The sequence below is a fragment of the Bubalus kerabau genome, chromosome 19, assembly GCF_029407905.1.
Source record: "Bubalus kerabau isolate K-KA32 ecotype Philippines breed swamp buffalo chromosome 19, PCC_UOA_SB_1v2, whole genome shotgun sequence".
Classification (NCBI taxonomy): domain Eukaryota; kingdom Metazoa; phylum Chordata; class Mammalia; order Artiodactyla; family Bovidae; genus Bubalus; species Bubalus kerabau.
This window is the reverse complement of record NC_073642.1, coordinates 52,306,989-52,319,907: the sequence shown is the minus strand read 5'-3', so window position 1 is coordinate 52,319,907 and position 12,919 is coordinate 52,306,989. Positions and strand designations below refer to the sequence as shown.

The 12,919-nt window shown below is 38.1% G+C and overlaps 1 long non-coding RNA gene across 7 annotated transcripts in view; it reads right to left on the bottom strand.

Annotated features, from left to right (window-relative positions):
• Positions 1-12,179, bottom strand: part of LOC129634296 (uncharacterized) — a 58,697-nt gene extending 46,518 nt beyond the window's left edge. For 6 of the 7 annotated variants that reach the window (XR_008705541.1, XR_008705540.1, XR_008705536.1 and 3 more), the window contains exon 1: positions 11,041-12,179. This is a non-coding gene — a long non-coding RNA (uncharacterized LOC129634296). Of the gene's footprint in view, positions 1-1,875; positions 4,439-11,040 lie in introns of those variants that run through there. The other variant, XR_008705537.1, reaches the window with a different exon arrangement.
• Positions 12,180-12,919: the final 740 nt, after the last annotated feature.

The window sequence follows — 12,919 nt, the reverse complement described above, 5'->3', positions numbered from 1 at the left end:
CTCTTTGATCTGAGAATATAGTGCAACAGCTTCAACAGGTTGAAAAAATGTACAATAGTTATTAAGAGCAGAATAGGGATAGAAAAACAAAAATCAGGAAATTGGCAAATACAAATTCACTACCTTTATCGTTTTGCTTAAATTGCCCCTATACAGCTCAAATTTTTCTAAAAAGTTCTGGAACACAAAAACTCTTGCTATACAGCGAAGCCTAACATCTGTGTGAGAACAAATTATTGTGATATTTTATAGTAGTGTTAGTGAGTTTTTTTGGGGTGAGCTTTTCTAGGTACAATGAGCACAAATACCATTTTTTCAATTAAGCAAGAAACAGAGCAATGAGAAACTGCTCATTTGCAATCATGCTGCTTGACAACCATTCAAAACTCCATCAAGATATACAGAGTCAGAAATTAATACACACTAAGCTTGTACACAATGGCACCCCACTCCAGTACTCTAGCCTGGAAAATCCCATGGACAGAGGAGCCTGGTAGGCTGCAGTCCATGGGGTCGCTAAGAGTCGGACACGACTGAGCAACTTCACTTTCACGCACTGGAGAAGGAAGTGGCAACCCACTCCAGTGTTCTTGCCTGGAGAATCCCAGGGACAGGGGAGCCCTGGTGGGCTGCCGTCTATGAGGTCGCACAGAGTCGGACACGACTGAAGCGACTTAGCAGCAGCAGCAGCAAGCTTGTACGCATTAAACCTACCTGGTTTAATCCTACCTATAACATGTCTACTTTCTGCAAATTCATGGCTTGCAGACCATTCGCATTTCATTTTGTCAAACAGGGAGGAAGAGGTGGTTTTTACTACAAATTCAGTTTCTTGGGCCATACTGCAGACCTAATGACTCTACCCACTCCTAGCAATCTATTGTTTTATATAGTCTGTCATTTGTTACTTTCTCTTAAAGATTGTAACCAGAGCAGCAGGAACAATTTTTTAAAGGATTTAATGGGAATGTAGTTAAATATTAATACTTTATTGACTAGTACATTTAATAACTTCAAAATAACCACAACCTGTCTTTTGTTAAAGGGCTCATAAGTGACATAATTGACAAGTGCCATAATTGGCTTTTGTCAAGATTTTAGACATAACTCATGTTTGCTTCCTGCCCCTACCCAACTGATCAAGGAATGTATATCCAAATGGAAAAGATTGAGAAAATATATTATCTACGGTAGAAGCATATGTTATTTACTAATAGCAACAGCAACCAACAAGAGCAAAATAGCTAGCATTGAGGGAAAACATTTAGAAGAGATTCACACTCTGGCTGCTATCATCCCATTTCTAGTTAGCACTGTGATTCAGAGTCTGTTTGGATAGGAATCCTAAACTACCTGAAACCACTATTAATTGAGGTAGTTATCTTTGCTTACAGAGAGCCAGTATGTACTGGGAGAAATAGCTGATGACTGACCCAGGTCTATCTGATGAAACATCAAAGAATCTCCAAGCCAGCCCTTGAAGACATGCGTAAGTGTGTCTGTATTTGTTTCTCTAGACTTCAACAAGATGAATTCATGTCCTCAGAATTTGAATACTTTCAACTTGGAATCTTTTTTAAGACCTGAAGGATGTTTTAATTGAGAGGGCCAAAGTAACCCCACGTTTTCAAAACCATGTATGGGTATCAAAACAAACTGATCCTAAAGTAAGATGCTGACTCAGTAATTTCTTAAACAGGTCTCTGGAGCTAAGGTGATCTTGATATCATCTTTGGAAGCCTAATAAAACCTCTTAAAAATGATCATAACAGTTTTTGAAAAGTTTATGTTAGATCAAATTACCATTTCTACAGTTTCATGAAGAGCCTTTGTACCCTCTGTGGGATGGTGCATAAAATAATTTAAGAATAGAACAACAGGGTGTAAATCTAATTTATTTATTGTGACATGCAAGATTTGAAGGTGAGTGATGGACACAGAATAGTAGTCCAAGAAATTCTAAGACTTGATGATACACAGCATAACCTGATATTTTTCCTTAGACATTCTAGGGCAGATAGTGCAGAATATTTTTTCTTTATGATAAACTACTGCAATTTTTCATTTAGAACTTACATTAACTGTAGAAAAAGTAAAACAGCAAATACAAAGGTCAAAAGAGAATAACACAAAGTTATAGACAGCAAAGTTAATGACAACATTCTGTGGGAATACTGCAAGCAACTCGATGGCAGTATTGATGATTTTCTAGCAAAATGTTAACCCCCAAAATTGAGAGGTCATGAATAAACCTATTACCACTGCAGAGTTTGGAAATTCTATTAGAAATCTTAAATTTAAGACTCTGGGGTCAGGTGGATTCATATTTTAATTTTGCACACCTAAAGAAGCACCATCTCATTAAAATTTTTCAGGTCAGAAAATGAAAAATCCATATTGTTCATAAAAATGGAAAACTTAAAAAATAGAATAGCTATGATAAATGAATGAATCTAGAGATGAATCTGTCAGTATTTTCCTCTTCCAGCCTACCTCAACCACTAGTTCACATGATGTGTAAACCTTCATAATAGGTTCAGCTATTGCACTTTACATCAAATATTAATACAACAGTTTTTTGGCCCAATGAGAACCTACAGATTATTGATTCTATCATTTTTACTCTAAGTCTCCCAAATCCTTTTAATGTTCATGGTTTGTCTCCTACCCAGGTCTACAAATGATGCATCATTTTATTATCCTTTCTGCAAACATTTTAAACAACTTTGTACCTTACTGTTTCCCCTTGGCAAACCATACCATGGTGAAACCCAATTGTTGGGCTACTCTGTATCTAGATTCATGCACTTGAACTTATTAGAGAAAAATGCATTGCTATGGTGACTGCAGCCATGAAATTAAAAGACGCTTACTCCTTGGAAGGAAAGTTATGACCGACCTAGATAGCATATTCAAAAGCAGAGACATTACTTTGCCAACAAAGGTTTGTCTAGTCAAGGCTATGGTTTTTCCTGTGGTCATGTATGGATTTGAGAGTTGGACTGTGAAGAAGGCTGAGCACTGAAGAATTGATGCTTTTGAACTGTGGTGTTGGAGAAGACTCTTGAGAGTCCCTTGGACTGCAAGGAGATCCAACCAGTCCACTCTGAAGGAGATTAGCCCTGGGATTTCTTTGGAAGGAATGATGCTAAAGCTGAAACTCCAGTACTTTGGCCACCTCATGCAAAGAGTTGACTCATTGGAAAAGACTCTGATGCTGGGAGGGATTGGGGGCAAGAGGAGAAGGGGACGACAGAGGATAAGATGGCTGGATGGCATCACTGACTCGATGGACGTGAGTCTGAGTGAACTCTGGGAGTTGGTGATGGACAGGGAGGCCTAGCGTGCTGTGATTCATGGGGTCCCAAAGAGTCGGACATGACTGAGCGACTGATCTGATATAATCTGATGCTGACATTGAAACATTTCACGATAAATGTGTTAAACCTGGAGTCTTTAATGTTTGCCAGTAATAGGTCATTTATTTCCCCCCATGCAAACTTGATTTTACAGTTTTTTTCTTTTTCTTCAGCTTCCAAAACTACCAGTATGTCCTCACTCTCAGTTAATAACCCTGTTCAAAAGAGAATTTAAACACATTCCCTCACGTCTTCCATGGCAGTCCAGTGGTTGAGTCTGCAATTCCAGTGGAGGAGGCACAGGTTCGATCCCTGGTGGAGGAACTAAGATCTTACATGCAGCATGGCATGGCCAAGAAATGAAAAAGTTAAACACATTCCCTCATGTACCCATCCACTATCATTAACACAAACACTGATTTTCGCCCCCTGCCCCCTCTAGAGAAGTCCTCCACGTCATATCATCCATCCTACTGTACATAGGCAAGAGCTGTCAAGGACTGACAGAGGATCACCAGGAACATGCATGAAGTAAATGGTGGGCTTCTTTGCTTGTTGTGGCAAGTGAGAGCACAAGGAGCACCAAAGAATACTGGGGTAAGAGGGAGGTGGGAGGGGCATGAGAGGGGAGGCGGGAGGGGTTTAGGTTTGTGCTGTGTGAAGTTGGATGAGCCTAGAGCAGTGGCGGAGAAGGCAATGGCACCCCACTCCAGTACTCTTGTCTGGAAAATCCCATGGACGGAGGAGCCTCGTAGGCTCCAGTCCATGGGGTCGCTAAGAGTCAGGCACGACTGAGCGACTTCAGTTTCACTTTTCACTTTCATGCATTGGAGAAGGAAATGGCAGTCCACTCCAGTATTCTTGCCTGGAGAATCCCAGGGACAGAGGAGCCTAGTGGGCTGCTTTCTATGGGGTCGCACAGAGTCGGACACGACTGAAGCAACTTAGCAGCAGCAGCAGAGCAGTGGAGGTTTTTCTGGATGGGGTGCTGGTAGTAGGTAACTAAGGGCAATTCAATAATATGAGATCTTTATTCTCATCTAGGAGGCAGAAGAAAGGCTGCAGAACTAGGGTTGTCACTGGAAAAGAAATAACAGTCACACAAATTAGCTGGAAGCAACATTGTTTTGTTTATTGGTAACACCTTATCTCTGTCTAGATTCAGCTAGAAATCCTATGACTTGGCGGTAATAGTTAAAAATAACAACAAATTACCCTAAGAACTATCTTCAGCAATGTCTTTTTCCTAGTATCATTTTTTTTTCCTTCTTAGAAGATATTTTTTATGTCACACTAACATGATATTTTTCTAATCACAATAACCACCCCCCAATCCCATTTTTCCATTTTTATTATTGCCCTTACTTCTGTTTTCCCTTATAGCTAAGTCATTTGAAGGAGGTAATTATGTTTTTGGCTTCAGTTCCTTTCTTCCTACTTTCAAATTCATTCAAGCATTCCCCAAACATGCTGCCAAACTTAGTCTTCTCAAAGACCTCTCAAATTTATTGATCATCATTTCTTTAGAATTTCTGATGTTGTTCACATGACAATGCTTTATTTGGCTTCCAAAAATGAGTTTCCCCCCTTGTATTTTAAAGGTAATTCGTTCTTAGTACTCAGTGTTGGTTCCTTTTCACATCCCTTTTAGAACACTTCAGAGATCAGTCATTTTTTTCCTCCTTTATCTACATTTTCCATCTCCAAGGAAAGGAAATGAAAAAAGGCAAAATGGTTGTCTGAGGAGGCCTTACAAATAGCTGTGAATAGAAGAGAAGCAAAAGGCAAAGGAGAAAAGGAAAGATATACTCATTTGAATGCAGAGTTTCAAAGAAGAGCAAGGAGAGATAAGAAAGCCTTCCTCAGCGATCAATGTGAAGAAATAGAGGAAAACAATAGAATGGGAAATCTCTTCAAGAATATTAGAGATACCAAGGGAATACTTCATGCAAAGAGAGGCACAAGAAAGGACAGAAATGGTATGGACCTAACAGAAGCAGAAGATATTAAAATGAGGTGGCAAGAATACACAGAAAAACTATACAAAAAAGATCTTCATGACCCAGATAATCACAATGGTCTGATCACTCACCTAGAGCCAGACATCCTGGAATGCGAAGTCAAGTGGGCCTTAAGAAGCATCACTAAGAACAAAACTAGTGGAGAAGATAGAATTCCACTTGAGCTATTTCAAATTCTAAAAGATGATACTGTTAAAGTCCTGCACTCAACATGCCAGAAAATTTGGAAAACTCAGCAGTGGCCACAGGACTGGAAAAGGTCAGTTTTCATTCCAATCCCAAAGAAAGCCAATGCCAAAGAATGCTCAAACTACTGTACAATTGCATTCATCTCACATGCTAGCAAAGTAATACTCAAAATTCTCCAAGCCAGGTTTCAACAGTATGTGAACCATGAACTCCCAGATGTTCAAGCTGGATTTAGAAAAGGTAGACAAACCAGAGATTAAATTGCCAACATCCGTTGGATCATGGAAAAAGCAAGAGAGTTCCAAAAAAATATCTACTTCTGCTTTATTGACTATGCCAAAGCCTTTGACTCTGTGGACCACAACAAACTCTGGAAAATTCTTAAAGAAATGGGAATACAAGACCACCTGACCTGCTGCTTGAGAAATCTGTATGCAGGTCAGGAAGCAACTGTTAGAACTGGACATTGAACAATAAACTGGCTCCAAATAGGGAAAGAAGTACATCAAGGCTGTATATTGTCACCCTGCTTATCTAACTTATATGCAGAGTACATCATGAGAAATGCTGGGCTGGATGAAGCACAAGTTGGAATCAAGATTGCTGGGAGAAATATCAACAACCTCAGATATGCAAATGACACCACCCTTATGACAGAAAGTGAAGAGGAATTAAAGAGCCTCTTGATGAAAGTGAAAGAGGAGAGTGAAAAAGTTGGCTTAAAGCTCAGCATTCAGAAAACGAAGATCATGGCATCTGGTTCCATCACTTCATGGCAAATAGATGGGGAAACAGTGGAAACAGTGACAGTCTTTTTTTTTTTTTTTTTGGCTCCAAAAATCACTGCAGATGGTGACTGTAGCCATGAAATTAAAAGACACTTGCTCCTTGGAAGAAAAGCTATGACCAAACTAGATAGCATATTAAAAAGCAGAGACATTCCTTTACCAACAAAATTCCACCTGGTCAAAGCTATGGTTTTTCCAGTAGTAATGTATGGATGTGAGCATTGGATTATAAAGAAAGCTGAGTGCTGAAGAATTGATGCTTTTAACTGTAGCCTTGGAGAACACTCTTGAAAATCCCTTGAACTTCAATGAGATCCAACTAGTCATTCCTAAAGGAAATCAGTCCTGAATATTCATTGGAAGGACCGACGCTGAAGCTGAAACTTCAATACTTTGGCCACCTGATGTGAAGAACTGACTCACTTGAAAAGACCCTGATGCTGGGAAAGATTGGGGGCAGGAGAAGGGGACTACAGAGGATGAGATGGTTGGATGGCATGACCAACTCAATGGGTGTGAGTTTGAGTAAACTCCAGGAGTTGACAGTGGACAGGGAGGCCTGGTATGCTGCAGTTCATGGGGTCGCAGAGTCGGACACGACTGAGCAACTGAACTGAACTAACATTTGACACAGAGACTCCTATTTTGTCAAATAAATTTAAATACCAATGACACACCAATTTCCTACTACATCTTCAATGTGACCCTCTTCCCTCAGTTCCAGAACCCTTGTTCTGACTGATTGCTTAGTATCTCCAATCAGGTATCTTTAAGAAGTATCATGCCCAGAATTGAACTTGGAAACTTATCCTCCAATACAGAACAAAAAGTCCTGATCTTCCTTCAAGTTTTCCCATTTCAGTTAAAGACAACCCTGCCCTATTGGTTGCTTTGGACAAAAATCTTGGAGTCATTATTAATGCTTTTCTCTCTCAGTCAACATGCATTATCGTCTATTGGTCTATGTTTAGATTTCCATCATGTTTTACCACTCTTGTCCAAACCACAATCATCTGTTTCCCAGGTGGTCAGAGCAGATCTGAGTATGCCCTCTGATTGGGCTTTCATCACTCAATAGTCTAATTTTAATATGCCACTTGTATTATTCTTCCAGTAATCAAGTCACAGCACCCTATATGCATTGATGATTTTAGATGATGTTCAATTTCATCTCCTATTCGCTCTGTTTAAGCTTTACTGGGACACCTCATTTTCTCACCTCATGGACATATACCAACAGTTTTCATTGTTATTTTTTCCAGCTATGAACATGGCTGTCTCCCTTACTTCCTCCAAAGCTTTTTTCAAGTGTCACTTTCTCTAGGAGGCCTATTGTAACAACCCAGTTTAGAACTCTACTCCTACTTCTGCACTCATACTTACCCCCATATTTATTATTTAAAAATAAATTCCATACAAGTTTAAAAGGAAAATGCAAAAATAGATATCAGGAACATCTACATATCCATATATCCTAGGAAAAAATGTCATGATAGTCATTAGGCTTCAAACTCCAAGTTATATAAGACATAAAAACTTTTATAAATATTAAAGATTGTGTGGCATCAATCCTGTAAGGTAAATTATAAGACATTAAATTGGGACTTTTCCTCAGGTGCTAAGTAGCAATAGCCACAATTTTTAAATTTTTCAAATTAAAAACAAAACCAGTCTGACAGGGAGTAGGCAAGAGTTTAAGATAAACAATTCATAAATTAGAAAAATGGCCAATAAAACCTAAGAAACAATGCACCAAGGCAGTCAGCAAAGAATGATGTCCCTTCGATTCTATCCAATGGAAGTAAAATCACTTTGTAAAGATTTAATAAATATATTTCTATTCTTAGAGGATAAACCTAAGAAGTAAATATTAATAAAGCAACATACAAATATGTCTTGGTAGAGCCACATAATAGAATATTCTGTAGCCATTACGAAAGTGAGTTTAATACTCAAGTTGACTAGATAGAGTTTTTATGAGTCTTCGTTGAGTGAGAAAAGTAAGACATAGAATTTAAGTTTGGTAGATTAATGGCTAAGAACCTGTATGTGTGTATGCCTACATTTGTGTATATGAATATAGCATTTATATAATGTATATCATACATAGCATCAATATATGTATTTATATAAGCATGGAGTTAATAATGTAGTATATTACATTAACATGGTACATAGAGGTGTATTTGGAGGTGACTTGCTGAGGAAAATGGATTACTGATATGGGAAGAAGGTTTAAGAAGGGAGATAGAAATAAGGAAAAATAAATCTACCTAAAAATGTAGGATTTTATTGATCCATTTTTGTAAACATGTATGTACATTTGCATGACATTCAAATTTTTTTTAAATGAGAAAGTTTTTAAATAAAAACATTGCTATTAAACATTAGATGTTACTAGATGATATTTGGAGTACTCCTTCAAAGGAATACTCTTAATGATTATAAGTGAAATGACAAGTAAATGTGTTGCAAAGATCAATAAGAAAACATGAACAGAACATAAAAGCATATTAAACACTATAAAACCATCAGATAATGATATGGTTTCATCACAACATAGCAAAACTATTCAGCTATTCCCATATTATAAAATTTCTATCAGTACCGTAGTGAGTAACAGGCGATACTTATTAACAATCTCAGACATTTTTATGCATATGTATTTATCATTTTATATGCTGTTTATACAATATACAGTTTCATTCCAAAGAATGAATTTGATTATTTCAGTGAGATAAATCTGTTCTTATAATCTTAAATTCTGAATTCTACTTCAAAAACAAAGTGTAACCTGACTACGTGCATCAAACAGTCTCTGTATTCACTTACCCTTTGCCATGTTTAGGTGTTCACTTTTGTTTTAAGTCACATTTATACATCGTATATGTCAAATTCAATGTATCATCCCCTTTAAAAATGCTCTCATGCATAGATTTCTAAAGCAAATTGAACTCTCATTTCAAAAGTCATTTGTTATCTTGGAAAAGTGTTTTAATAATCTCCAGTTCAGAAAAATTATCCACATGTACTTAAATGATGACCTCATTATTCTTAGAACTCTGAAAGACGTAAGATAACTGCATTCTAAAGACATCAGTTCAATGTATTATTGCTTAATGAACCCTATACTGAAATAACTAACAAGATGTAGTTCTAGCATTTAATCAAAGTATAGCATCATAAGTCTTATTTAGGTTGCTGATTCATTGAAAAACACATGCAACAGAAAATTTCACGCTGAAAGAAAATTTTTCATCATACTCATGAGCTCCCCTGCCTAACTCCATGTTGACTATTTTACTAATGATTAATTGGCTAAAAAAGGCTCAGCACTCTTAAGGATTATATTTCAACTTTTCACCAGCAAGTAGTTTGAAGTTGAGATGCTTCCCTTCTCTATATGTCTTATTACAATTAACATCAGCTGAAAACTGTTGTCATGGAAAAAATGTTATTCACCTGCTGAGAAAACTTCAAAAAGTATCCCACTGTGTGTTCCTCTGAGTGACCTCCACAAACTTACCTTCACTGCCATACACACCTCCAGTTGGCTTTGCAATTCCATCTCCAGTATTAGATGTCATGTACTCTGTATTCACTGGTCATACTCCACTCATTTCAACTTTTTAGTCTTGAAATGGAGTTACTTAGTGGGATGATCACCCCTCCGCTCTGTATCTGACCCTATGGATCCTGCAGCTGCAGCTAATATGTAAATTCTTTCAGGAGGCTGTTTTTTTGTTTGTTTGTTTGTTTTGCCATTTGTCCCATTGCTGCCTTTGGATAACCCTTCTTTTTATTCTGATATTTGTTTTATCTCTCTTAAAGAAGGTTTCACATTCTGCTCTTTAATCCAACTAGCAGTGCAATTGCTTTAGTCCACTCCAAGTAGACTATAAGCTCCTGGAGCTCAGTTATCCTGTCTTGCCTGTACGTTTGCTTCTCTCCTAAGGCATATTGCAGCACTGTGCATCTACTCAAAAGTCAAGAATAAATGTGTGTCAGGACTAAGAGCAAATTGTATTCCCAGCAACCTAAAATATTGTTAGATATTATATTAGAAATTTAGTCTGCTTCATTTACAAACAAGTTTCCATATAAGTGATTTTCTGAGTTTAGTTTAAAAAACTAACCAAATTTGAAGTTATTACTGCATTGAAGGTAAAATAAGGGATAATACAAGCCAGCCAAAATGGACCCAAGCTATATTCCTTCCTGACCAGGGTAACAGACGGTACAGAATTTAAAGTCATCACCAAATTCTACATATCTGAAATTTTAATAATAGTCATGGTTACATGACAGATTACATATGGAGCAAGGGACAGATGTATTGAGTATCATGCCGAACACGAGAATAGACCTGATTTTTTGTTTTGTTTTTTTTTTTTATCTGACCCTCATAAAAGTTCTATATGAACTCTTCGTACAGTTTTTAAGATGACTGGCTTATACTGTGGCTGACTTCTTAGCTTTTAGGCCTCGAGATGACCCACTATCTAATCAGAGAGACCATTCTGGGCATGCCACGATTATTAAAATAATCTTTACCACTCAGCCTAATTTCTATTTATGACCATGGTTTCCAAATATTCATGACTTCTTACTCTGTTTTGGCTCTTGTAACAACAAAATACCACACACTGAGTACTTTATAAACAACAGAAATGTATTACTCACAGTTCTGAAGACGGGGGTGCCAGCATGGTTGGGTAAGTCCCGGTCAGTCACAGATCGCTCCTTTAATCCTCTCCTGGCAGAACCTGCAAGGGAGCCTAACTAAGGCTTCTTATAATCTTACTAATGAGAGCAGAGCCCTCAAGACCTAATCTACTGATACCATCACATTGAGTATTAGGATTTGAACATGTGAATTTGAAGGGGACACAAATATTGAGATCACAGCAATGGCCATCAGTATCTTCCTTGTTTGTTTAGTTAGCTGGTATCTATATCTCCCAAAGAAATATAATATCCATGAGGACAGGACTTTTTTTTTTTTTTTTTCTGATGACTGCTGAGCCATTAAGCACACAGCACGCACCTGCAGTGCCTAGACCAGTCAGTGGCTCTTTGCTCAGAGGCATTAAGATCACCTGGAACTCGTTAAAAATGCAAATCTGTGGGTGCTACCCCAGGTCTACTAAATCAGAACCTCTAGGGAAGAAACTTGGTAATCAATATGTGCGGTCTCAAGCCCTCCAAATTGCTGGGTTTTTCTTTTTACTATTTATTTTTGGCTGCATCGGGTCTTTCTTGCTGCTCATGGGCTTTCTCTAACTGCGACCAGCAGTAAGCAGTGCTGCTCTTTGCTGTGGTGTGCAGGCTTCTCACTGCAGCGGCTTCTCTTCTTGCAAAGCATGGGCACTAGGTACGCAGGCTCAGTAGTTGTGGCACGTGGGCTTCACGTGGGCTTCACGTGGGCTTAGTTGCACTGGGGCATGTGGAATCTTTCCAGACAAGGGATGGAACTCATGTCCCCCACATTGGCAGGCAGATTCTCGACCACTAGACCACTAGGAAAGTCCCCTCCAAGTTATTTTGATGTGTGCTAAAATTTAAGAACCACTGGCCTAGAAAAAGGCATTTAATAAATATGTGGTGCATAATAAAAGCATATGAATGAATTTAAGTAACATAAGAATTTCAAACATGTATAACATAATGATATAAAAGAGCATATTTTGAAAATAGCACAGTAAAATAATATCAACCAAATTATACCAATTTTATATAATTAATTGAGATGAACGATAATACCGTAGGCTTGTTTTGCTCATCTGTCTCTCTCTCTTCTTAGGCACTGGAAATTCTAAGAAAAAAACTTTGTATGCTTACTGGTGATGACTCAGGACTTGAACAGACAAGCTTAAACATTTAATTTCTGACTCAATTGCTTGCTCTTAGTTTTCTTTCAGGAAGTATGACGTTATACACTTCAGCATAAGATGAAAAATCTATTATAGCCAGGCTCTACTTTCAGTCCTCCTCATAGGCTTTTGAAAAGTTAACTTTCATAAGATTATTAAGAACTTGTAAGGAGTACCAGCATAAAGGACTTCCCAGGTGGTTCAGTGGTAAACAATCCACCCACAATGCAGGAAAGATGCAGGTTTGATCCCTGGGTTGGGAAGACTCCCTGGAGTAGGGAATGGCAACTCACTCTAGTATTCTTGCCTGGAAAACTCCATGGACAGAGGAACCTGGTGGGCTACAGTCCATGGGGTCGCAGAGTCAGACACGACTAAAGAGACTGAGCAGGCTTGCGCGCGCACACACACACACACACACACACAGAGACACACACCTGCATAAGCATCCCTGAGACCTGAATTCTGACAAGGAATGAAATTAAATATCCAGAGTCAACAAGATTTAAATGATTTATGTGGCTCTCTCCCGAAGCAGCAGATTCTCATTAATAGCAAAATTAGTTGAATTTCAAATTAATCAAGCAGGTCAATTATGAGACTATAGGACCAGCTGATCAGCTCCATCCTCGAGAAATAGAATGAAGTTAGTTTTATAAATTATAAGAAAAATGATGAAATGCTTCTGC